Genomic DNA, 24000 nt, shown 5'->3' with positions numbered 1-24000 from the left:
GTGGTGAGAGGTGCTTTCTCCATGTTAATAAACTAAAGGAAGTGATGGCAAGGCCACCTCCCTGAAGGTACCTAATTAAACGCATTCCGCACCAGAGTTGCTCTGGGAAAATGGCCCGCTCAGAACGAGTCAGGGCTCCCAGTGGCTTTTTTATTTGCTCAGATTAAGAAGTTTGTTTATTGAGGAACACCAAGTACTTTTGCTCTTTCCCGGTAGCCCAGCACTGGACACACGCCCATGGAGGCAGAGATGCCAAATGCTGATTCTGGGCCCCTCCTGCTTCTCATTCCCTCCCTTCTCTCCACTTTGCCTCGGCTGACCTGCCAACCCAGTGGGGAGAATAGCTTTGCAGATGCTTGTTGCCCACAGAAGCCCATATGAGCTTGATCCGCTTCTGAGAATCTTCACCACTTTTCTCTGACAGGGTCTGAAAGAATGCCCGTGTTGGTGTTTGCTGTTTTAGTTGCTCAGTCGTATCTGACGCTTTTGCAAGCCCATGGCCTGTAGCCCATCAGACTCCTCTGTCCATGGGATTTCCCAGGATATTGAAGTGGGTTGCCATTTCCTCCTCCAGGGGATCTTTCTGACCCAGAGATCAAACTCAAGTCTCCTGCTTGGAAGGCAGATTCTTTACCACTGAGTCACCCTGGGAAGCCCGAAAGAATGCCTGGTTTTTCCTCAAATAACAGCTCACAGGGGTGGGGGGGTGGGGTTACTATTCTTCAACAGTGACACGTCTGAAGGATGTTCAGTAGCAGTCTTCAGATACCTGGGCAGGGTTTCCATCTTTACAGGCATTGGTTTTCATCTTTCATGTTTTGTTTTTAGGAGACAGTCTAGTGTCTTTGGGACTCCCCAGACGGCTCAGTGGTAAAGAATCTGCCTGTGATTCGGGAGACACGGTTCCGATCCCTGGGTTGGGAACATACCCCAGAGAACGAATGTTCTCTAGGGAACAAACATACCCTGGAGAAGGACAGAAGAGCCTAGCGGGCTCCAGTCCATGAGGTCACTAAGAACAGGACATGACTGAGCACGCACGCATGCACCAGTGTCTTTGGGGGCATTGCTTGTAGAGCTCACTTGATCTAGCTCACTGTTTCTCGGCGTGTGATTCTCAAGAGGATAGTGAAGTTTTGCCCACATTGACAAGGGCCTTGGCCTGAATTTAGCCCCTGCTTAATCCTGAACAGCTCTTCCATTCGCTGGCATTGTGAATTTCCTCATCTGTGAACTGAAGAAAACTAGGAACTCCTCTAAGAGCCGTAAGAGCGAGCCTGAGATCACATGAAGAAGTGGAGGTGATGGGCAATAGTGAAGATCCAAGCTCGGAGGACGTGGATCTAAGATATTTAAGAGGGAATTGCCGTGGGAAGAAGCCACTGAGAAAAAGTAAAACACAGGAAGCAGCAGAGATAAGATTTTCTTTTTCTTTCTTTCTTAAAAAAAATTATTATTCAGACTCTTAAATCCTCTTCCTCCATGCTTCCTGTCTCAGTAACCAGCAAGAAAAGTTAAAAAAAAAAAAAAAAAAGGCATGAAGCAGCGCTCTTAGTGCATGAGAGTCAGTAGTAAAATAAACTGGAAGGTTCTTAGGAAGTCAATATTTTGGAGTATGTAGAGGAAAGATTGAATATTACTCAAGGGCCATGCCAGCTCAAGGGGTGAACTCATGGGATGGTTGGCCATGCTTCTTGCTGTTTTTCCAGTAAAAGCCCACTTAAGATTTCTCTCTTCACGTTTATGTCTCTCTTCATGATCAGGACCAGGCAGAGCTTTGATCTCAGGGCTCCAAGGACCAGAGGATCCTGGGTGGGGAGAAGTGGTCTTTGGTGAAGTGAGAGGCATCTGTTATCACACTTCATGCTCACTCCAGGGATGGGCTCCTTGTGTGATGGAAACCATTGCCCTTTCTCCTGCCTGTGCTTCCCTGAAATGCTCAGGGTATTAGACTAACTAACTAGAGTTTTCACAACCACAAGTATCATACTAAGCAGGAGTTCTCTCAGGAAAGAAAGAGCAATCTTTGGTTTTACTGGATGAAAAAGCCGAGGCTCAGAGAGGGAAGTGGCTTACCCAAGGTCACACAGCAAGCGCCTCTGGAGCCTGAGACCTTGAGCAGAGCTGTTTCACTCAGAGATGATTTGCAGTTCGTGGAGACAGAGGCTCAAGCAAACCTTATGAGAGGGTTCTAGATGGTGAAGCAAAATCACTCTTCGCAGAAGCTGTGCCTTCTAGCCTCCCTGGCGAGGGCTGCCAGACCCATTCTTCTTAGTACTCTCTCAGGAGCATCACTGTGCCCCAGAGCCCCGCTCACGAACATTTCAGTTGTATGATATTTGTTCACTGCTTAATCTTCATGACACCCATGCACAGAAGGCAGAAACTCACTGTAATTTACAATGTCTGCCTTCGAATATGGTGCCACGAGGGCTTCACTGACAACTTCTAGAAGAAGATCCAACACAGAAGAAGAGAGTGCAATGGTGATGAATGCGATGGCAGAGGTGGCAGTGTTTCCTTGAGCCCTGGTGATGGTCAGAAAAAGATCTAGGGCTGTGCCATTGGATAATGAGAACAGAAGGGCCTCAGCCGAGGGGGTCACCAACTGAGGGAAATGCTGTATTCCCAGCCTGACAGGCAGCGTGCTCTGGGAGGCAGCCCATCCAGACTCTGACATGCCAAGTCTTCTTCTTTCTGCAGCTCATTTTTCTCTTTTATATTCTGAGTCATTCCAAGCCTCCACCCGAAACTGCTGTGGAAGCGTCCAGGGATGAAATTAACAATCATTGGCGTGGCAAAGGCACCGACCGATTGGAACAGACCAGGACAGAGTCACGGGGTGGTTCTGTGGCTCCAGCAGGTTCCTTATGGTCTCCAGTTAGGCCAGATGTTAAACCTCCAAGTGTGTAAAAGTCCAGAAGTCTGGGGAAGCCAAAGGGAGCCAGAATGGAATTTCTAGACTTCTTGCTCTATGACTATTTACCAGCTATTATGAAAGTAAATATCTCAGCCATAGCCAAGAAGCTACTGAAATGGAAGCAACCTAAATGTCCAACAACAGATGAATAGATAAAGATGTTTGGTATGTATATACAATGGAATATTACTCAGCCATTAAAAAGAATGAAATAATGGGGTATATAGCAATATGGATGGACCTGGAGATTGTCATATTAAGTGAAGTAAGTCACACAAAGACAAATATCATAGACTATCACTTAGATGTGGAATCTGAAATAACGATACAAATGAACTTGTTTATCAAACAGAAACAGATCTACAGACTTAGAGAATGAACCAAGGGGGAAAGGTGGTAGGGGGGTGGCGTGAGGAAGGATAGACTGGGAGTCTGGAATGAACATGGACACATGGCTATATTTAAAATAGATAACCAGGGAAGTCCCCTAGTGGTGAAGTGGTTAGAATTCCATGCTTCCAGTACAAGGGGCACAGGTTCGATACCTGGTCGGAAACTTGCTACAACCTCATCCCTCTGGGTCATCCTTTCACTGCCCATGCCTGCCTCACTCATACACTGATCTTCTTTTGTATAAATGGAAATAATTGAAGGTACTTTTGGCCTCCTTGGAGGTTTTTAGCAGGACAGTTTGATGGTGGCCAAAACTGAGGCTTGCCTCAGACCAGAACTTGCTAGGGTCCTCGATCTACCAGAACTTCTAGCATCTTGTACTGGAAGCATGGAGTTCTAATCACTTCACCACTACGGAAGTCCCCTGGTTATCTATTGTGAATACAGCCATGTGTACGGGTTCATCCCAGATTCCCAGTCTATTCTTTCCCGCTTCTACCTTTCCCCCTTGGTTCATTCTCTAAGTCTGTGGATCTGTTTCTGTTTGGTAAACAAGTTCATTTGTATCATTATTTCAGATTCTGCACCTAAGTGATAGTATATGATACTTGTCTTTGTCTGACTTGGCACAGGATTGTCAAGAAGGAGCTGCTTGTAAGATTGGGTCTTGGCCTCTTGGATTAAATTTGGACCCAGAAAGGTAGCCAGATAATTTCTCATTAACACTTCAAACGGTGCTTGGTGATGCTCTTAGCAATGATCACACCTGTCATGGGCAAACTGGGAAGCATGTCACCCTAAAACAGGAGAAGCCTTAAAGGAGGTTAGAATTTCAGATCCACCTTGATCTCTTGGAGACGACCTGGACCTTGGCCCTGCTTAAGTAGACTCGATGTCTATATCTCTTTATCTTCAGACCAGGCAAGGGCAGAGAACTTTCACCGTCTCTGGTGCCTCCAACCTTGAGCATAGGTTTTCAGGCATAGTATATCAATGAATTAATAAATGTACAGATGGGTGACAGGGTTCAGTAAGAGAAAAAGCAAAGGTAATAATAAGACTTCAGAAGATTTATAAGACCCACTTATAGGGATCTCTGGAGAGTGTGTGGCTAAAATATTCTTTTATTCAGGCTCCACTTCAGTGACAATTGTCCGTTTGGTGTGAGTCTTTCTATTTCTTTGTACTCCAGCTCACCCCAATATTACCACTATAATAACAATCTTCCCCTGTGCTTCAGTCACAATCGTCATGGATGCACAGCTAGAAAGAACTTAAAAAATAATTTATGTTATCTCCCCATCTCAAAAAATCTCCCATTGCCACTCACTCTCTGCTTCATAGAGTACAAAATGTTATCTGCTGACAGTAAGAAGGACCAGATAGAAAGACAAAGCAGTATTATGATTTCTGAGTTCTTCATTCTTTATTATAAATATTTTCAAACATAGCCCACACGTGAGAGAGAGTATAATAAAGCCATCATATGCATCATACAGTTTAACAGCTGTCAAACATTTTTTCTTTTTTTAAAGAACCACCGTATTTTTCGGCCATGCTGAGTCTTTGATGCTGTGCTCGGGCTTTCTCTAGTTGCGATGAGCAGGAGCTAATCTTCCTGCAGCGTGTGGGCTTCTTTTTGTGGTGGGTTCTCTGGTTGCAGAGCACCGGCTCCAGGGCTTCAGTGGTTGAAGCACTGAGGTTCAGTAGTTGTGGCTTAGTTGCTCCGCAGCATGTGGTATCATCCTGGATCAGGGATCAAACCCATGTCCCCTCCATTAGCAGGCAAAGTCTTAACCACTGGACCACCAGGGAAGTCCCAGTTGTCAAAATTTGACTGATACTGTTTCACCTCTACTAACACTCTGCCCTGCCTTCCTGGATGACTTTGAAGCAACCCCAAGTATCATTGCCATCTCATCTATAAATATTTCAACGAGGATATAGTGAGTTGAGGGTATAGATAGGCTTTGTTCAACCAAGTCAAATGTGAAATAGCCAATTGGGTATGTGGGTCTGGAACTGAGAGAGAATGAGCAAAACATGATCCCAGACCTCAGAGGACCCATCAAGACAAAGGTAGCAAATGTGGGTAATAGCCAATGTTTTTATAGCATGCCAAATACTCTTCTGAGAGGTGTGCAGGCATCAACTCATTTCCTTCTTACTATCACAGAATGAGGTAGGCACTTTCATTTGCTCTACTTTATGGATGAGGAAACTCAGGGACAGATTAAGTAGTAAGCTGGCCAAGGTCAGACAGCAAATTAAGAGGCAGAGCTTGGTATGACCCAGATAAACTAGTTCACTATGCTTTGTGACTAAGAAGAATTCGGCTATAAAGGCTACACTGTGGGATGAACCAGTCCTAGGTTGATGGAAAAGTGGCAGTGATGCAGTCTTCCTGGGGGAGAAGACAGGAAGTATGTAGGTTTCGGGGAAAAGACTAGGAGGATGGGCCTTGAGGCGTTGCCTAACGAAGAAAGCACTCAAGAGTTTTATAACTCAATCAAAAATATGGAAGAGTCTCAATAAAATACTTCATCTACAGAGGACTTGATAAGAAGAAGGTAGCCTAATGTGCTCATGTGGTTGATTCATCAGAAAGGTAAGTAAGCAGGTATTTATCTCATCAAGAGGTAATTTATCCCATCAAGAGGTAATTTATCCTACTAAAATTCAGAAAGGATATTTAATTCAATGATACTAAAAATCTTCCAGCATCATGGCCACATTAAGAGAATAAAAAGTCTATCTTCCTAAGTGACGTTGATTCTTCTGCTAAATTATCCTGCCAAGATCCAGAAAGGATAAGTAATTCAGTGATGCTGAAAATCTTTAAAGAATATAACAACAATAAATGGGACTGCAATATCTTAATTTCAAGTGGCATTGACTGGATTTGAAATTTGGGGACATGCTTTTAAAAATAAAAATAGATCCACTTGAATACATTTCAGCTAAATTTGGAAGATGTAACTAGATTTGTGGCTAATAAGATGAAATGATTCCACTAGAAGTCTCTGTACTTAACCAAAAGTGGAATTTATTAGCTCAAGTGTTATTCTGCTAATTTCCTACTGTTTGTACCATGGTCAAAAATGTCCTTTCACTGAGTTGAGAATTCCCACTTGATCTATGGGTAGGGATTGCTTAACTCCCTGTCAACTTAAATGTCTTCTTCAGGCTTGACGAATTTGTTACGATACCATTAGCAATCACCTTGTCAAAGATGTTGCTTACTGGTTTGTTTCCCCCCATAACTGATTCAAACCAGTCAATCCTAAAGGAAATCAACCCTGAATATTCATTGGAAAAACTGTTGCTAAACCTGAAGCTCCAATACTCTGGCCACCTGATGCAAAGAGCCAATGCATTGGAAAGGATCCCGATGCTGGGAAAGATCGAAGGCAAAAGGAGAAGGGAATGGTGGAGGATGAGATGCTAGATAGCATCACTGACTCAATGGATATGAATTTGAGCAAAACTCTGAGAGATACTGGATGACAGAGGAGCCTTGTATGCTGCAGTCCATGGGGTCACAAAGAGTGACTAAAAACAACAACAATGATCAGCTCATTTTGCTCTGATCAAATGGCCATTGATGATGCCCCTCAGTTTGGTGAAACATACTGTGTACAAGGCAGTTAAGGAGATGATTCTATGCAGCTACTACAATAAGGACAATGTTCATTAAGAGAGAATGTTTCAAGAAAAGGAAGGCGGCTTGGGATTTTATCAAAGCAGGTAAGCAAGGAAGCTGTCCTTGAGTCTTATGGGAATCATGAGAGAGATGGAGACGGTCTTCTCTGAATTGTAGAGAAGGGGTAGAGGGGAATATGAGAGATACGAGGCCATTTGAGGTTAGCTATTTCTCAGAATCCTGGAGGGGGACTTCTTGCGCTTTGGGAACACAGGGCTCAGATCAAGTTCAACATTGTTCCCCTTTTTGTTCAAGAAGAACAAGCATCATCACTAAGCAACCAGATAATAATCCTAAACCTTCTGAGTGAAGTGAAGCAAGATCTCAGAGTTTCTCAAATGACTTCATGCTGCTACTGTAGAAGCAGCTGAGCTATACAAAAGTGATGACAAAGGTCTGTGGTTTTAGAGTCCTGAAGATCAGACTCCTTTAAAAAATGGATGCCAGACACACAAAAAAGGGAATTGTTAATGTAACAAATTGTGTTTATCAGCCCAGTGGATTCCAGGAGGTCAGTGGAGGAATATCTTCCAGGTATGCAGTACCACTAAGTGAGTTTCTTAGAACTCTTGAACTGTGATGTTGATGGTTTTGGTCCTGGCATTTATAGGGCATGCCTGGACCCTTAAATTCCACTAAGTTTTCTGAGTGGTTCAGACAGTGCCTTTTCTGGGGGGAAATCAGACCTGTGAATGGTCTTATATGATGGTCAGTCCTTCAAAGTTCACATCAGGCCATTGGGCTTTTAGTCACAGTGCTTCTGCAAGTCCTAGGGAAACATGCCAGAGGGACTTCGGGTAATGTGATCTTAGTTCTCAGTGACACTGCATTAGGCACCAGAGAGAAAAACTGAAAACATTAGTTCGAAGGATTATAGTCAGACCTAGAAGGAAATTTGAAGGATCAAAAATCTGATAAGGGTTGACTATTTGGGACAGTAACAGGAGTCAGTCCAATTCACAGTCAGGAACCCAAACTGATTTTTCCAGAGTTGGGGAGAAAGTCAACTAACTTTCTACCAGACAAGACAGAATTTGCATCTGCATCAGTTATCCACAATTTGAAAAGATATCTAAAAGATCTCAAAAGCAATGAACAGAGCTAGAATCTGATATCCTGGAAGGTTATGCTATATAACAGACTGCTTTCCATTAAAACAGAAAATTTCCCTCTACAGTCACCATACTTTTGATGAAAGAGAAACTCAAAGAAAGATTATTCTTGAGGGCAAAATCAGCCTAGTCTCATTAAATTTAGCATACATATTTAGATAGGCATGGCAAGAATGGTGATGTATCATGTAGACCATTTTAAGTTGCTTTCCAGACTGTTTCATAGGAATTTCAGATTGGGCTTTTATAAAAGTCTTTTGAAGCTAGAGGGTCAAGTCAAGAACTTGCTACCAGGTTTTACCTGGAGTAGCTATAAATTTGGGTAAATTCCTCTCTTCTTCAAGTCTCCCAATATCCTAAGATTCCTGGTCGGCCATGAAGAGACCTTCTTACTCACCTATGAGGCTGGGAATCTATAAGCCCGTATCAGACCTATTTGCCCCCCAGGGCCTTGTGAATAATGGTTTCATAAAGCCTCCCTTCATTCCTTGAAAGTATCTGGTTATATCTGATTAAATGAGTCAAATAGGACACTCCAGGTAAGACGTTGGTTGCATACTTTAAGATTTAAATTATGTCACAGTAACAAGGAGACATTCATGTTGAACCTATGCACATACATTGTCATAGGAACAAAAACACTTGGCAAGATTTTTCTGAATTCTGGAAGAATCCAGAAGGTAAAATATATCATGTATAAATGTTTCATTTCAGTTTATGAAAGTCTACTCCATTACCATGAGTTATAGTGAAAAGGCCTTCACTATATATGAAAAAAATGGAGTTATTAGAACAACCATATTCCAAACAAAAAACACAGCCTTTCCTCATCAGTTCATTCAGTGTTATGTAATTCAGTCTTATTCTGCTCAGTCTGGAGTTAGCAGTGTCATAATCCAACTGTTGGTCAGTGTCATAATCCAACTGTTTCTCAACTAGAGTCTAGAAATCCTGATTCATTCCACTGGTGTAATCTCTAAGTTGTTAAGCAACACCATTGGAACTCTGGACCCAAAAGCACTTGACATACTCCTTTTCATGGGTTGTTGTTGTTCAGTCGCTAAATCGTGTCCAACTGTTTGTGACCCCGATGACTGTAGAACACCAGGCTCCTCTGGCCTCCACGATCTTCCAGAATTTGCTCAGACTCGTGGTCTTTGAGTCAGTGATGCTATCTAACCACTTCATTCTCTGCTGCTCGCTTCTCCTTCTGCCTTCCATCTTTCCCAGCATCAGGGTCTTTTCCAGCACATTGACTCTTCGCATCACGTGGCTAAAGTATTGGAGCTTCAGCATCAGTCCTCCGATGAATATTCAGGACTGATTTCCCTTAGGATTGACTGTTTTGATCTCCTTGCAATCCAAGGGACTCTCAAGAGTCTTCTCCAGCATCATAATTCGAAAGCATCAGTTCTTCGGTGCTCAGCCTTCTTTATGGTCTTACTCTCACATCCATATAGGACTACTGGAAAAAACATATCTTTGACTTTATGGACCTTCATTGGCAAAGTGGAATTACTATGGGATTACAGAGTTTAAAACAAACCAAAAAATTACCTGCATATGATAATAGGTAAAATCTCTGTGGTTAACTTACTGATTAATTAAATATTTTTTTAAAACTTGATATTGAAGTACAATTGATTAACAATGTTGTGTTAGTTTCGGGTATTCAGCAAAGTGATTCAGTTATACATGTACATGTATCTGTTCTTTTTCAAATTCTTTCCCCATGGAGATGATTACAGAGCAGAGTCCCCTGTGCTATATGTACGTTGTTGCTGGTTTTCTGTTTTAAATACAGCAATCTTGTGCATGTCAGTTCCAACCTCCCAGTCTACCACCCCCATCCTTCCCCGTGGTAACCATAAGTTCCTTCTCTAAGTCTGTGTCTGCTTTGTAAATCATTCCATATTTTAGATTCTGCATTCAAGTGGTATCATATGATATTTGTCTTTCTCTGTCTGACTTACTTCACTTAGTATAAAAACCTCCAGGCTCATCCATGTTGCTGCAAATGGCATCATTTCATTCTTTTTAATGACTGAGTAATATTTTATTAATATACCATGTTATTACTTTTTTTTAAATAGTGAAGTGTCTAACGATGGTTCATCATAAAAATAATGCAACTGACAAAGAAATTTTGGTTGTTCAGTGGTATGCAAAACAAATAGCATCATCCTATCCCTGTACTTTCTGTGCATGGATATGTTACTAGGGCCAGGACAAGGCACTACCGTCTCCTGAGTCCAGCCCCTTGAAAGCACCCAGAGTCAGCAGTAACAGGCCGCCGCCATTCCGAACCCAAACAAAGCACCATGAGACGGTCTTTCTAGGGAACAAAGTTTTGTAATTATTTGCTAACCTTTACTTAAGAGTGTGAATAAACATTACTCTCTAGCTGTGGACAACCAAAGAAGCCACGGAATGGAAGATAATTCCCAATAAGTTCAAATGATAAGTTCCCAGTAAGTTCACTTTGCAACATGTGAACATAAAAAGTTTTACAACCTCGTAAAGGTTGTAAAGAAGAAAGAAAGAAGAAGAAAGCTGTTTCAGTGCTAGAAGTGAAGACAATTGCTCGCTTTGAGAGGTGGTCATGACTAGTAGGGGCTTCCCAGGTTGGCGCTAATGGTAAAGAACCCAATGCCAATGCAGGAGACATAGAGATGTGCGTTCGATCCCTGGGTCGGGAAGATCCACTGGAGGAGGGCATAAGAAACCACTCTAGTATACATGGCTGGAGAATCCCATGAACAGAGGAGCCTGACGGGCTACGGTCCATAGGGTCACAAAGAGTTAGACACGACTGAATCAGCTTGGCATGCGTGTTAAGACTGTGTGCTAAGACTGGTAGAGAGCCTGAGGGGCTTTCAATATTCTTGTTTTAGGTGCTTAAAACACGTTTGTGTTGACTTTGGGGAAATTTGAGCCGTCCATTACGACATATGCTCTTTTCTGTGTCTTATACTTCAAGAAAGCTTCCTTCTCCCCGCAAAAAGTTTTTTTTCCCCCTTACTTCAGTAAATAAGTGCTGAACAAATATACGCAAAATGATACTTTGAAGTGGTGCCAGAATTACAGCATGCCGCAGGGGCATAGATGCTTCGGTTCTGTCTGGCCATCAGATGTGCATTTCACTTGATGCAACTCATTTCGTTGGTCCATGACCTCACTCTCCTTTCTGGAGTAAAGGCCTCCTTAACATTTTTCCGCACTGAATAAGGTCCCCATCTTGGCTGCCTACAAAAGGCACCATGAGCACCATTGCTGTGTCTCAGATCAGTTTCCTTGTACGTGTTGCCTGGGTTTGTCTGGTCTTGACACCATCCTGAAGATGGTAAAATGAGCCAGGTGATTTCATCTCTCGTGGCACACCTGGAGGACATTGCTTGGGAACGAGCCAGTTTACTGCTCACAGCCCGGGACATTTTTTCCCCACGAGCTAGCTCACGTCCCCCTCTCTCACAAAGAAAGAACTTCCTGCCTGGGAAAGGCCATATCAGAGAATACAGAGCATTGTAACTAATGGGAAATATGCTTGACATGGGCGACGCGGTCCCCACTCCCTCCTTCCCCACCCACTCCACACTGATGTATCAACTCTGATTTCTTACTAATGCTTGGTTTTCACTCTAAGCTCTCTTTGTTGCTCACGCCCATCAACACGCACATCCAGGAAAAGAAAGAGCACCAGGGAAGACTGGCCTGTGTGAGTGCAATTCTTTGTATCTATCACTGGCTGCCTTGAGCAGCTTGGAGAATGTGACTCCAAGAACTCACCGACAGAAGTAGGCTCCCTAAGAGTGTCTTTCTTTCCACCTGTGACCTGAAACCAGGGCTGGGGATGAGCATGCCTTGGCAATATGTGTTTGGTCTCAACTTCAAGATCAAACCAAGCATTTGCTTTCTTTTTGTCAATTCCACTGGTCCTTCCACTCAGTCAATTCCACAACCATCTGACCCAGGGCCAGAGAAACTTGGTATCTCTACTAGGCTGGATGCAATTGCGTGCGTGTGCACACACACACACACACACACACACTCACACACACACACACACACACACTCCTTTCCTCACCCTATGTCCAATGAAACTTAGAGGAAAATTGATTTCTCTTATCATATTCTGATTTCTCTTGTCATAAATTATTAATGTTGCTAATGTTTAGTCGCTAAGTCATATCCATCTCTTTTATGACCCCATGGAGTATAGCCCGCCAGGCTCCTCAATAACCCTGGAGTCGTACAATTTGTATTCTTTTGGGTCTGGCTAAATTTTGCTCAGCATAATATTTTTTTGAATTGTTAGAAGTGTTATGAGTAGACATTTCTAACCTTTCTTCCAATTTTAAAGTTACTAGTTTGAACAACAGCTTGTAATTAGATAGAGAAAGTTTTCTATTTCTAGTTTCTGGTAGGTTTTTATCATCAGTGGAGGATTTATTTTGCCAAGAGCATTTTATGCATCTATTGAGATAATCTTTTTCTTTATTCTTCTGATTTGGCAGATTACATTGATTTTTAACTTTGCCATGTCAAACCATCTATCTTGCATTTCTGGATAAGACCTACTTGCTGCGACTTTTATTTGTTAATTATGACTGTTTGCATGTTGTTAGATATTATATACTAATATTTTATTAAGGATTGAATATATTATTTATGTGTGTATTATAATACATATAGATTTAAAGTTCCTTTTGAAAATACCAATATTTCTTGAGGTCTAGTTATATTGACTTTCTTTTCTTTTGACAATGATTTCTTTTTTGCTTGTTTGTTTTCTTGCTTTTTCATGTTTTTCAACCTTAGATTTAATGCCAGATATTGTGCTTTTTAAAAGAGCAAGCTGTTGTTCAGTTGCTAGGTCATGTCTGACTCTTTGCAATCCCATAGACTGCATCATGCCAGGCTTCCCTGTCCTTCACTGTCTCCCAGAATCTGCTCAAACTCATGTCCATTGAGTCAGCAATGCCATCCAACCATATCATCCTCTGTCACCCGCTTCTCCTCCTGCCCTCAATCTTTCCCAGCTTCAGGGTCTTTTCCCTGAAGAGTGAGTCAGCTCTTCACATCAGGTGGCCAGAAAAAAGAGACCAAGACAAACTTATTTGCACTCAGGAAAGGGCGTGTCTCATCTTCTGTCAAACTTCTAGTACAGCAGTTTGGTCAGTAACAATTACCGTTGGGGTGGACTAATCTCTGTGTCGCTGTGGTTATGTCAATAAACCACAGCCTTCCCAGAAAGGCCCTTCGGCAGCCTCCTATTTTGTATAAACCCCGGGGTCCCAGAGAGTGTCCCTCAGGCCCCTGTTGGGCCCACAGACTTCAGGAGTCCCTGGTCCCTCCACAGCAGGAGGGCGTCTCTCTCCGCATTTCTCCCTTACTCCGGTGATAGGTGGACCTTGGTGTGAAGCCAAGCGAGTGAGCTTCTCTGAGCTCTTCTGACCCACCTGTAGGCTCTCACGGGTCTCCTGCACCTGTGCGTTCTCAGCTTCCCTGCCCCGACCCCACAGGCAGACAACGGTGCCTCTTCCTTAGCGTCCAGGCTTGGTTCCAGGCTCTTCCCTCAGCGTTCCACAGGCCCTGTGTAGCTGGGCTTCAGGGAGGTTCCTCTTCATGCTCTGACCCTTCTGGTGGTGGGCTATTCCTACCTGATTCTCTGTGTGGGTTCTGGAATCTAGATGGATTCAACCTATTTCTTCACCCTAGGGCTTTGCCTTCACACAGGCACATGACCTTCTCTCCCCTTCCTCAGGATTCCAACCCTTTCCCAGTGGGGGCTTGGCGTGAGGCCTGAAGGATGGGGCAGTGTCTTCAATTCTTCCACTCTCCCTTCAGGCTTAAGCAGTGGGCATGCCTCGTGAGCTTCCACTCACCATTGGCTTGAATCTTTGAAGACACCCTCGGGACTTTTTATTCACCTGGGCTTGGAGACTCAGCTTTCTGACTCTTGAGATCACTCTCTCTGCCTTTTAGTCTGGAGGCTGGATTTCCCTCTCAGGTTCTCTCCTCTGGTCTTTAAGAGGCTTTTCTCCGCCTTATGTCCTACACCCAAATGGGTGGTGACTGTCGGTAAGGGTACCAGGAAAGTCTTTATCTCAGTTCTTGTGCCCTGACTCCAGCCTTCAGCAGGCCACTGGGCTGTTTTCAGCAAGGTCCTGGGGTATCTCAGGGGTCCATCCTGTATGGCTCCTACCCTTGCTTCCAGCTTCCAACTCCAGAGTGCCTAATTATTGGGCTCGTATCAGCTCTCCTGCCCTGCCTCCAGCCCTTGGCAGCCTCTGCCTTGAACCAGCCAAGCCCCCTCGTATCTCATATGAGTCCCTCAGGACACTGCCCTGCCTCCAGACTTCTGTGCACGGCCTCACGGCCCTGGGGAAGGCCTGGAGGGAAGAATGAGACAGTGAGTCACTCGGTGTGTGACTAGGGCTCCTTGAGACTCCAGCCCACCATCCCAGCTAACCTCTGGGATCAGAAGTCCCTCAAAAGCTCAGCCGACTTTTCCGCACTCCCTCCGCAGAAGACCCCTCTTTAGGCCAGGGTTTCAGTCAAGGCCATGGGCTGCCCTGTCCTGAAATTCATCTTGTTTAGGTTTTCTTGCTCCGTGGTTCTTTCATAGGTTTCTTACAACTACAAGTAGGTAGATTCTCTGGATGTGTTTGGCTGTAAAGGTAGAAGCAATAACCTTCTACATTTTCTATCCCAGCAGGAAGCAAATGTCTAAAAATAGTATTTAAAAAGTATTTGGCAACTGAAATTCTATACCAACCATTAAAACAATAAAGCAACTCCCTATTTCCTAATTTCTCTGAAGTCTTTCCCTACTCTGCCATCCAAACCACCTTCTGTTGCCCACCTCTTTGAAATCAGTGGTTCTCAATTGGGGGTGGCTACCAAGCAAATCAAAAAGAAATGGGAAAGAAAGGAAAAATAGGTGTATTATCTCCCTGGTCCCGGGAAAACAGTGAGTGGATTTACACACAACACATCCTTGGTCACAGCGACTTGCCATAGTCAGGTTGGTCATAAATGTTGACGGAATGAACGCGTGAATGAGTGAATGACCCAGGGGATAAAATTTAGAAGCCACTGCCGTCTGGTAGGTCCCCTCTATGAAGCCTTTCCTCAAGCATTCCAGTGCCTGCATTCCAGTGCTTGTTAAAGGACTAGGGCATTTGAAATACATGTCCCAAGAGTTAATACAGTTATGTCCTGAATTTTGAAGTTTACTAGGTTAAGTATCTCCTTACTTTGTTTGGGTGTTCTTGCAAAACCATTTCCACGTTCACGACTGGCCACTGTGTTGGGCCCTGAGATAATATATTGGCAACTACATGGACGTAGGGCTTCCTGGGTGGCTCAGTGGTAAAGAATCTGCCTGCTAATGCTGGAGACTCCGATCTGATCCCTGGTTTGGGAAAACCCCCTGGAGGAGGGCATGGCAACCCACTCCTGTATTCTTGCCTGGAGAATCCCCATGGATAGAGGAGCCTGGGGGCATACAGTCCCATGGGGTCGCAAAGAATCAGACACGATTGAGTGACTGAGCACACACACTCTCAGATTTTTGTCTTTAGGGGATCCTTCTTAGTATCTGCTCAACAGAAAAGCAAGTCAGTGAAGCCGTGTTCCTGGTCTTGGCTATTCTGAAAGCACCGCCTTAAATACTGTTTAAATCCTGAAAAGATAAACAACTGATTAGGCCATAGTCTAGAGTAATAAATTTAACTCACTTGCTGAAACTCAGCATTTTTAAAACCAATTACCAGAAGAAATATATATTTTCCAAAATCATTCTGGAGACAAGATGCAAGCCTTACCACCAATGTACCCAGACAGAGAAGTATTATGAGTTCGACTTACGTGGGTTGCTGGCTTTTATTTTTGTTATTTTTGCTCTAGTTATCTGATGTAAATATTTGAATGGATGATTTATTATAATGCTTGAGTCCTGAGGCTTTTTTGCTGAGGCTTGAATAGTTAGTGGAGAAATGTTTTTCAAATATATTCCAATTTAAACAATTTGAGTAAATCATGTGTGTATGTGTGGGCATGTATATTTGTGTTTTGTGTGTTGTCATACAACTTTCTCACAGAAAGCTCCAGCAGTTTTTTCTTTAAAAAGCTGCTCAGACTCATAAATAATGAGAATCTCATAAATTTATTCATCTTTTTGTGAAGGCTTTTCATTCTTGTCCCCTAATTACCCATTTGATTTTTAAAGTTGATATCCTGGGTACCTTCTTAAAATTGCTGTAGTTTTAAGGGTTCTGGTGGAGGGGTAGGGATGTGTCATTGCCAGGCAGCCAGCATGGGTGAGTATTTGGAACACATACCTTTTCCCTTGAAACCCACCCTGACATAGGACCCCAGCCACATCCACTTGCCCACGGTCTCACTCAAAGTATTCACCCCCAGATATGTTGCATGAATAGGGTCCTCTTAAATGACCCTATAAGTCAAAGAGGGGAAGGACTTTCCAGGGGGCTCATTGGTAAAAGATCTACTTGCCAATGCAGGAGACCTGGGTTCCATTCCTGGGTCAGGAAGAGGCCCTGGAGAAGAAAATGGCAAGCCACTCCAGTATCCTTGCTTGGAAAATCCCAAGGACAGAGGAGCTTGGCAGGCTGCAGTCGGTAGAGTCACAAGAGTTAGACACAACTGAGCGACATCAAACCACCATGTAAGTCAGGGAGGGGAAAGGCCATCTCAAATAAAGAGGTCAATCTATGGAAGAAGTACAAGAAAGTGAAAGGTATTCAGTGCCTAATGACTCGTTTCTCCAGAACTCAGGGGACAAGGTATGTCCCAGGTGTGATTCACCAGCATAAAATTTGTTAACTCAGCCTAAAGTGATGGACAGGGAGGCCTGGCATCCTGCAATTCATGGGGTCGCAAAGAGTCAGACACGACTGAGGGACGGAACTGAACTGAACTGAACTGAAGGAGGCCAGAGACAGTGTTTGCTATCCTCGTAAGCGCTCTTTATTCAGCCAAGCAGGGCTGCGTGATTCTGACTTAGAAAGAGGGAATCAGTAATCCAAAAGCCTGGATTTTTGTTGATCTTCGTGCACCTACCCTGAGATCATGGGGCAATCGTGTCCCCTTTATTTCTCACGAGGTCTGGACTCAGGAATGCTAGAGGACAGGGTTCAGATCAGTGTGTCCCCTATTTCCCTCCATGTGGGTCTCTTTTCATCTTCACGCTGGGAAAGGAGACAGAGGTGTGTGCCCTTCCAGCTCTGACTGTGTGATCGTCATGAAGATAAGGTCAGTAGATACAGGCTGAAGCTGCCGGTGACTAATTGAGACTCTACCTCCTCCTCTGCTCCTTCAGCAAGGATGCGGTTAGGAAACACACAGGGAGCCCCCCACGCCCCCTACACACAGGCCTAGCAGGTTATCCCACTCACTGCTCTGGACGCGGCCCTGCCTTGTGTTCCCAGTTTGCAGTAAGCCCTCAGGGCAAGACATTAAATTTGGTTTGTCTATCCACTTTCCTGGGTGGTCGGAGCCCTGCCAGCTCCTGGTGGGAGATTCAGCTAAGGAGGGACCTTGTCAACATCCAAAGGGTGTTAACAAGAGCTCACTCATTAAACTTTTGTTTCAGCATCTAATTAGGCTTTTTCTGGTGGAATTAGAGGTGTTTTTTTTTTTTTTTTTTTTGTAAAAGCGGTTTAAGAGAAAGGAAAGGGAATGGGGTGATGATATGACAATCTTTAAACATATAGTAGCTTCAGAGATGTGCCAGAGAATCATAAAGACTCATGGAAGGAAGAATACCTAGGCAGTCACTGTTAAGACTAAGAAATATGGTGAGATCGTCTTCCCCAGCTATCGTCAAGAACATGATTAAGCATAATTTCTCTGTAATTAGCAAGATAAAGCCAGCCTGGAGGAAGCACACAGGGGATTGTTTATTCATTCACTCCAGAAAAGTTAATTCAGCACCTGTCAAGAGACAGACAGCATACAAGGTTATTCTGAGGAATAATGTTAGTTGGAGCCAGCCTTTAATCCTCATGTAGCTCATAATCTACTGACCATAGAATTCAATGATTTACTGAGGTTCCAAGGACTGCCCAGGTGGTTCAGTGGTAAAGAATCCACCTGCCGGTGCAGGAGACATGGGTTCAATTCCTAGGTCAGGAAGATGCTCTGGAGAAGGAAATGGCAACCCACTCCAGTATTCATTGCCTGGGAAATCCCATGGACAGAGGAGCCTGGTGGGCTACAGTCCATGGGGTTGGACATGTACTGAGCAACTGAACAATTGAGATTCCCAGATGTTTTTATTTAGTATAAAAATATCTAGTAATATCAACACACTAAATTTTAAAGCCTGCCAATCTATATAGATCAGGCTAGATGCTAGAGATCCTCTATGCTTCACAGTTTGCTTTTTTAAAGATTGGCCTCATAGATGAGCTTGTGGGTTGGTCATAGCTCAGCTCATTGGTTTCTTATGCCAACCTTGTGGCTGCCTTCCATCCTCAACTCTACACTCACTGAGTTGCTGATGGGGAGGTGGTGAAAGTGAACACGTGGCAGCTGATCCACAGTAGTTATTAGGCACCCTCCATACAAAGGTCTGAAACCAGGTGTAAAGAGGTCATGGGGACTTAGCGAATTAATTCAACCACATTCTGCTCAGTGCAATTACACAAATTTCCAGGAAAGTATCCATCATGGTGTGGTGGTAAGAGAAACACATTTCAGGTACAGAACAGCAGAACATGAAGGCAGTAGGCCCCCATCCCTGGGAAGTTTCCATTGTCCATGGAACACTGATATTCCCGGTCTCACCCTGGAAATGCTGCAGGCATTTGAATTGGCAAAGCAAGAGGAAGGCTTGGAAATCTGTGCACACGATCCAGGAATGAAGGGAAGAAGGAAGAAAAGAAGAAAGGTGAAGATTTTGTTACTGTCTCAGACAAGAACAATTGACACTAAACTTGTGCACTCCACTTTGAAATTCCAGGTTGTTAGTTCACATGCAGTGTGCAAAACTCAGAAAAGCATCAGAAAACAAAACTCAGAAAACCATCAGCTCCAGATCCATACAGTGTGGTTCGTAAAACGATAGCAAGATAAAGACTTCAGGCCATTCGGTTCTATTCCACTGCTGTTTGCTAAGTGATGGGCATGTGCTCGTAATGATGGGAGTGCAGAGCTACTCAGGATTGCCTATTCTTAGGAAGTTTCAGTCCATTGAAGGGTGTTGTTATGAACAAAGAGATTCACTGAAAGACTAAGAAATATATGCGAAATATAGGTGTGGTGAGGTGTAGAGTATTTCAACTGGCCGAATTCTTTTTTAGAGAAAACACTGTTTGGATGAACTATTTGGGGCAGGGTGTTATGCAAACATGCACTGACATACTAATGGCTGGCTTCTGCTTTGCCTTGCGGGGAGGGTAGATTTTGTTAACTGGTGGGGTCGTTTATTTTCCAAACACTGGGGGTGTTTTATGATGTGCTTTCTGAGAGCAGAATCTGGGGCAGAGATGGGTATCCTCACACAGTAAGGAGGAAGGAAATCCTAAGTCTACAGGGAGTGGGGGTTCAGGAGGGAGGAGAAGAGAGCTATCCAGAGAGGAGCATCAGTTCAGTTCAGTTCAGTTCAGTCGCTCAGTCGTGTCCGACTCTTTGCAACCCCATGGACTGCAGCACACCAGGCCTCCCGGTCCATCGCCAACTCCCAGAGTTAACTCAATCTCATGTCCATTGAGTTGGTGATGCCATCCAAACATCTCATCCTCTGTCATCCCGTTCTCCTCCCGCCTCCAATCTTTCCCAGCAGAACATAAACAGCATAATAGTCAAGTGACGTTTTCAACATGGCTCCCTGTGGGGTTTGTGAGATAAATAGTCTCCCTCTCAAGGCCTCTCAAAGGAGTCCTCAGTAAAATAGACTCAGGATGATACGGCTTTTGTGTATATTTTTTAAGAATCTGAGAACCCGTGTGACGTTCTGCCTGCCTTGCTGGGAGGCGGGGGTGAGTGCGACAACTGGCATGGACGCCATCACTGCCAACAACAAACAGCATCAACAATCTGGACGGCGGAAACCAGCCCCTGACCCCGTCTCCTCTTTTTCACCCTTGCTCTCTATCTAAAACCTAAGTCAGATTGCATTCCATTCAAAACTCTCCAATAGTACCCACTTCATTTAAAATGAAATCCCTTTTCTCAACCATCCCCCACAAGGCCTTACTGGATGGGTGCCTGGCTTCTTCTCTGAGCCCCGCTCCTGCCACTCCCCTGATTCTTGCTCTGATCCATCTGACTTTCTTCTCCTTGTGGCTCAATCGCTTTGAAGCACCTTTTCATGTCACCCACTTGTATTCATCATCTGTTCTCAGGGATACTCTTCCTTCAGAAGTCCACCTAACTCATCTCTCCTTTCCCCTCAAATGCCATCTTATTGCTGCCAATATCCCTTTCTTGCTGAGCTTGCCTCCACTCTCCCTCCCCACCCCTGGCCAGGCTCCCTGTATTTGGAGAATTTATATGCTGTTTCTTGCCTGCCACCCCCACATTGGTAGACTGTAAATTCATAGAAGCATAGGTTTTGTTGGAGTTGTTATATCTCCAAATCCTACAGTAGTCCCTTGATGTAAGGTCAGATCAGATCAGATCAGTCCCTCAGTCGTGTCTGACTCTTTGCGACCCCATGAATTGCAGCACGCCAGGCCTCCCTGTCCATCACCAACTCCCAGAGTTCACTGAGACTCACGTCCATCTGGTCAGTGATGCCATCCAGCCATCTCATCCTCTGTCGTCCCCTTCTCCTCCTGCCCCCAATCCCTCCCAGCATCAGACTCTTTTCCAATGAGTCAACTCTTTGCATGAGGTGGCCAAAGTACTGGAGTTTCAGCTTTAGCATCATTCCTTCCAAAGAAATCCCAGGGCTGATCTCCTTCAGAATGGACTGGTTGGATCTCCTTGCAGTCCAAGGGACTCTCAAGAGTCTTCTCCAACACCACAGTTCAAAAGCATCAATTCTTCGGCGCTCAGCTTTCTTCACAGTCCAACTCTCACATCCATACATGACCACAGGAAAAACCATGGCCTTGACTAGACGAACCTTTGTTGGCAAAGTAATGTCTCTGATCTTGAATATGCTATCTAGGTTGGTCATAACTTTCCTTCCAAGGAGTAAGTGTCTTTTAATTTCATGGCTGTAGTCACCATCTGGAGTGATTTTGGAGCCCAGAAAAATAAAGTCTAACACTGTTTCCACTGTCTCCCCATCTACGTCCCATGAAGTGGTGGGACCGGATGCCATGATCTTTGTTTTTTGAATGTTGAGCTTTAAGCCAACTTTTTCACTCTCCTCTTTCACTTTCATCAAGAGGCTTTTGAGTTCCTCTTCACTTTCTGCCATAAGGGTGGTGTCATCTGCATATCTGAGGTGATTGATATTTCTCCCGGCAATCTTGATTCCAGCTTGTGTTTCTTCCAGTCCAGTGTTTCTCATGATGTACTCTGCATATAAGTTAAATAAACAGGGTGACAATATACAGCCTTGACGTACTCCTTTTCCTATTTGGAACCAGTCTGTTGTTCCATGTCCAGTTCTAATTGTTGCTTCCTGACCTGCATACAAATTTCTCAAGAGGCAGATCAGGTGGTCTGGTATTCCCATCTCTTTCAGAATTTTCCACAGTTTATTGTGATCTACACATTAAAAAGGCTTTGGCATAGTCAATAAAGCAGAAATAGATGTTTTTCTGGAACTCAAAAAGCAAATGATGTAAGATAGGTAACTAAAAAATAAATATTGAATGAATGAGTGAATGAATGGGTGAGTGAATGAGGTTGTACAGGGAGAGACCATAAAGTATGAAGAGAGATTTGAAACAGAGTGAAAACCTAGCCAGCTACTAAGGTTTCCCTTGAGAATTCAAAATTGTTGTTTAGTCGCTAGGTCGTGTCTTACTCTTTGCGACCCTATGGACTGCAGCCTGCCAGGCTCCTCTGTTCAAGGGATTACCCCTGCAAGAATACTGGGGTGAGTTGTCATTTCCTTCTCCAGGGGATCTTCCTGACCCAGGGATCAAGCCCGCGTCTCCTGTGTCTCTTGCATTGGCAGGCAGATTCTTTACCACTGAGACACCATGGACTTGTTTTCAAATAATCTTACTCATTCTCTTCTTGGCTTGGAGCAGGTCACATCAATGATGTGCTTTGTTTTACCTAATGTGCTTTCCTGAGGGAGGCAGAAGGGAGACAGTGGGTCTGGCCGCCTCCCTGGGTTAGGATGCAAAGCTGGTCTCTGGACAAGGAATTCCAAGCCAGGGAATCCTGGGTGGCTGGGTGGGGTGAGGAGGAAGTTAGGCAAGCGTGCACTGTTATCCATCCTTCAGCCTGCCCATCCTTCCAAGTCTTGAGACACAGGTCACTTCCTGTTTCAGATGACAGAGGTCCCTTTAGGCTGGGAGCATAAAGAATACCTGTGATAACTCAGGGAACAAAGCAGAGAATGAAGAAGAGCTAGAGGAAAGGAAAAAAAAAAAAAGAAAGTCATGGAGCCAAGAACAGATTTGGAATAAGTATCATATAAACAACCAGCCAGGTGGGACAGGAATGAGGATGTAGAGTTTAATCCCATTAAGGGTCACTTCTTTCCTGTCCCTCCTACCGTGTGTCACCAGCTAGGAGAAGAAACGCAGCAGTTGCTTGGGTTGTTTTCTTGATGGATCAAAGATACTTGGGTTAGAACTTAAATCTCAGAAAATAAGGCACTACAAATGCTATATATGATATAGCATTTTGGCCCTTGAACAACGCAGAAGTTAGGAACTGATCACTTACAAAGTCAAAAGTATAACTTTTGACTCCCCCAAAACTTAACTACTAACAGTCTACTTTTCTGCTGATCGAAAGCCTTACCAATAACCTAAATAGTCAATTAACACATATTTTGTATACTGGGAAAGACTGAGGGCAAGAGGAGATGGTTGGATGGCATCATCAACTTAGTGGACATGAATTTGAACAAACTCTGGGAGATAGTGAAGGACAGGGAAGTCAGCATGCTGCAGTCCATGGGGTGGCAAAGGGTCAGACACGACTGAGTGACTGAACAACAAAAGCATTATGTACTGCATTCCTACGATAAGAGTGAAAAGAAAATGTTATTAAGAAAATTACAAGGAAGAGAAAATACATTTAGTCAATGCTATGATTTTTCTGGGCTTCCCTGGTAGCTCAGTTGGTAAAGTATCTGCCTGCAGTGAAGGAAACCCAGGTTTGATCCCTGGGTCGGGAAGATCCCCTGGAGAAGTAAATGGCAAACCACTCCAGTATCCTTGCCTGGAGAATCCCATGGACAGAGGAGTCTGGTGGGTTGCAGTCCATGGGGTCGCAAAGAGTCGAGCATGACTGAGTGAGTTGAACAGACACACAGATGATTTTTCCAGTAGTCATGTATGGATGTGAGAGTTGGACCATGAAGAAGTCTGAACGCCAAAGAACTGATGCTTTCAAATTATGGTGCTGGAGAAGACTGCTGAGAGTCCCTTGAACTACAGGGAGATCAAATCAGTCAATCCTAAAGGAAATCAACACTGAACATTCATTAGAAGGTAATGCCGAAGCTGAGGCTCCAGTACTTTGGCTACCTGATGCTGACTTATTGGAAAATACCCTGATGCTGGGAAAGATTGAGGGCAGGAGGAGAAGGGGACAACAGAGGATGAGGTGGTTGGATGGCATCACCGACTCAATGGAAATGAATTTGAGTGAACTCTGGGAGATAGTGGAGGACGGAGGAGCCTGGCATGCTGCAGCCCTTGGAGTCACAAAGAGTTGGACCACAACTGAACAACAACTTATTATACATTAGTACAGCCTTA

This window comes from Bos indicus, chromosome 23, assembly GCF_029378745.1.
Source record: "Bos indicus isolate NIAB-ARS_2022 breed Sahiwal x Tharparkar chromosome 23, NIAB-ARS_B.indTharparkar_mat_pri_1.0, whole genome shotgun sequence".
NCBI lineage: Eukaryota > Metazoa > Chordata > Mammalia > Artiodactyla > Bovidae > Bos > Bos indicus.
This window is presented reverse-complemented; position numbering follows the sequence as displayed.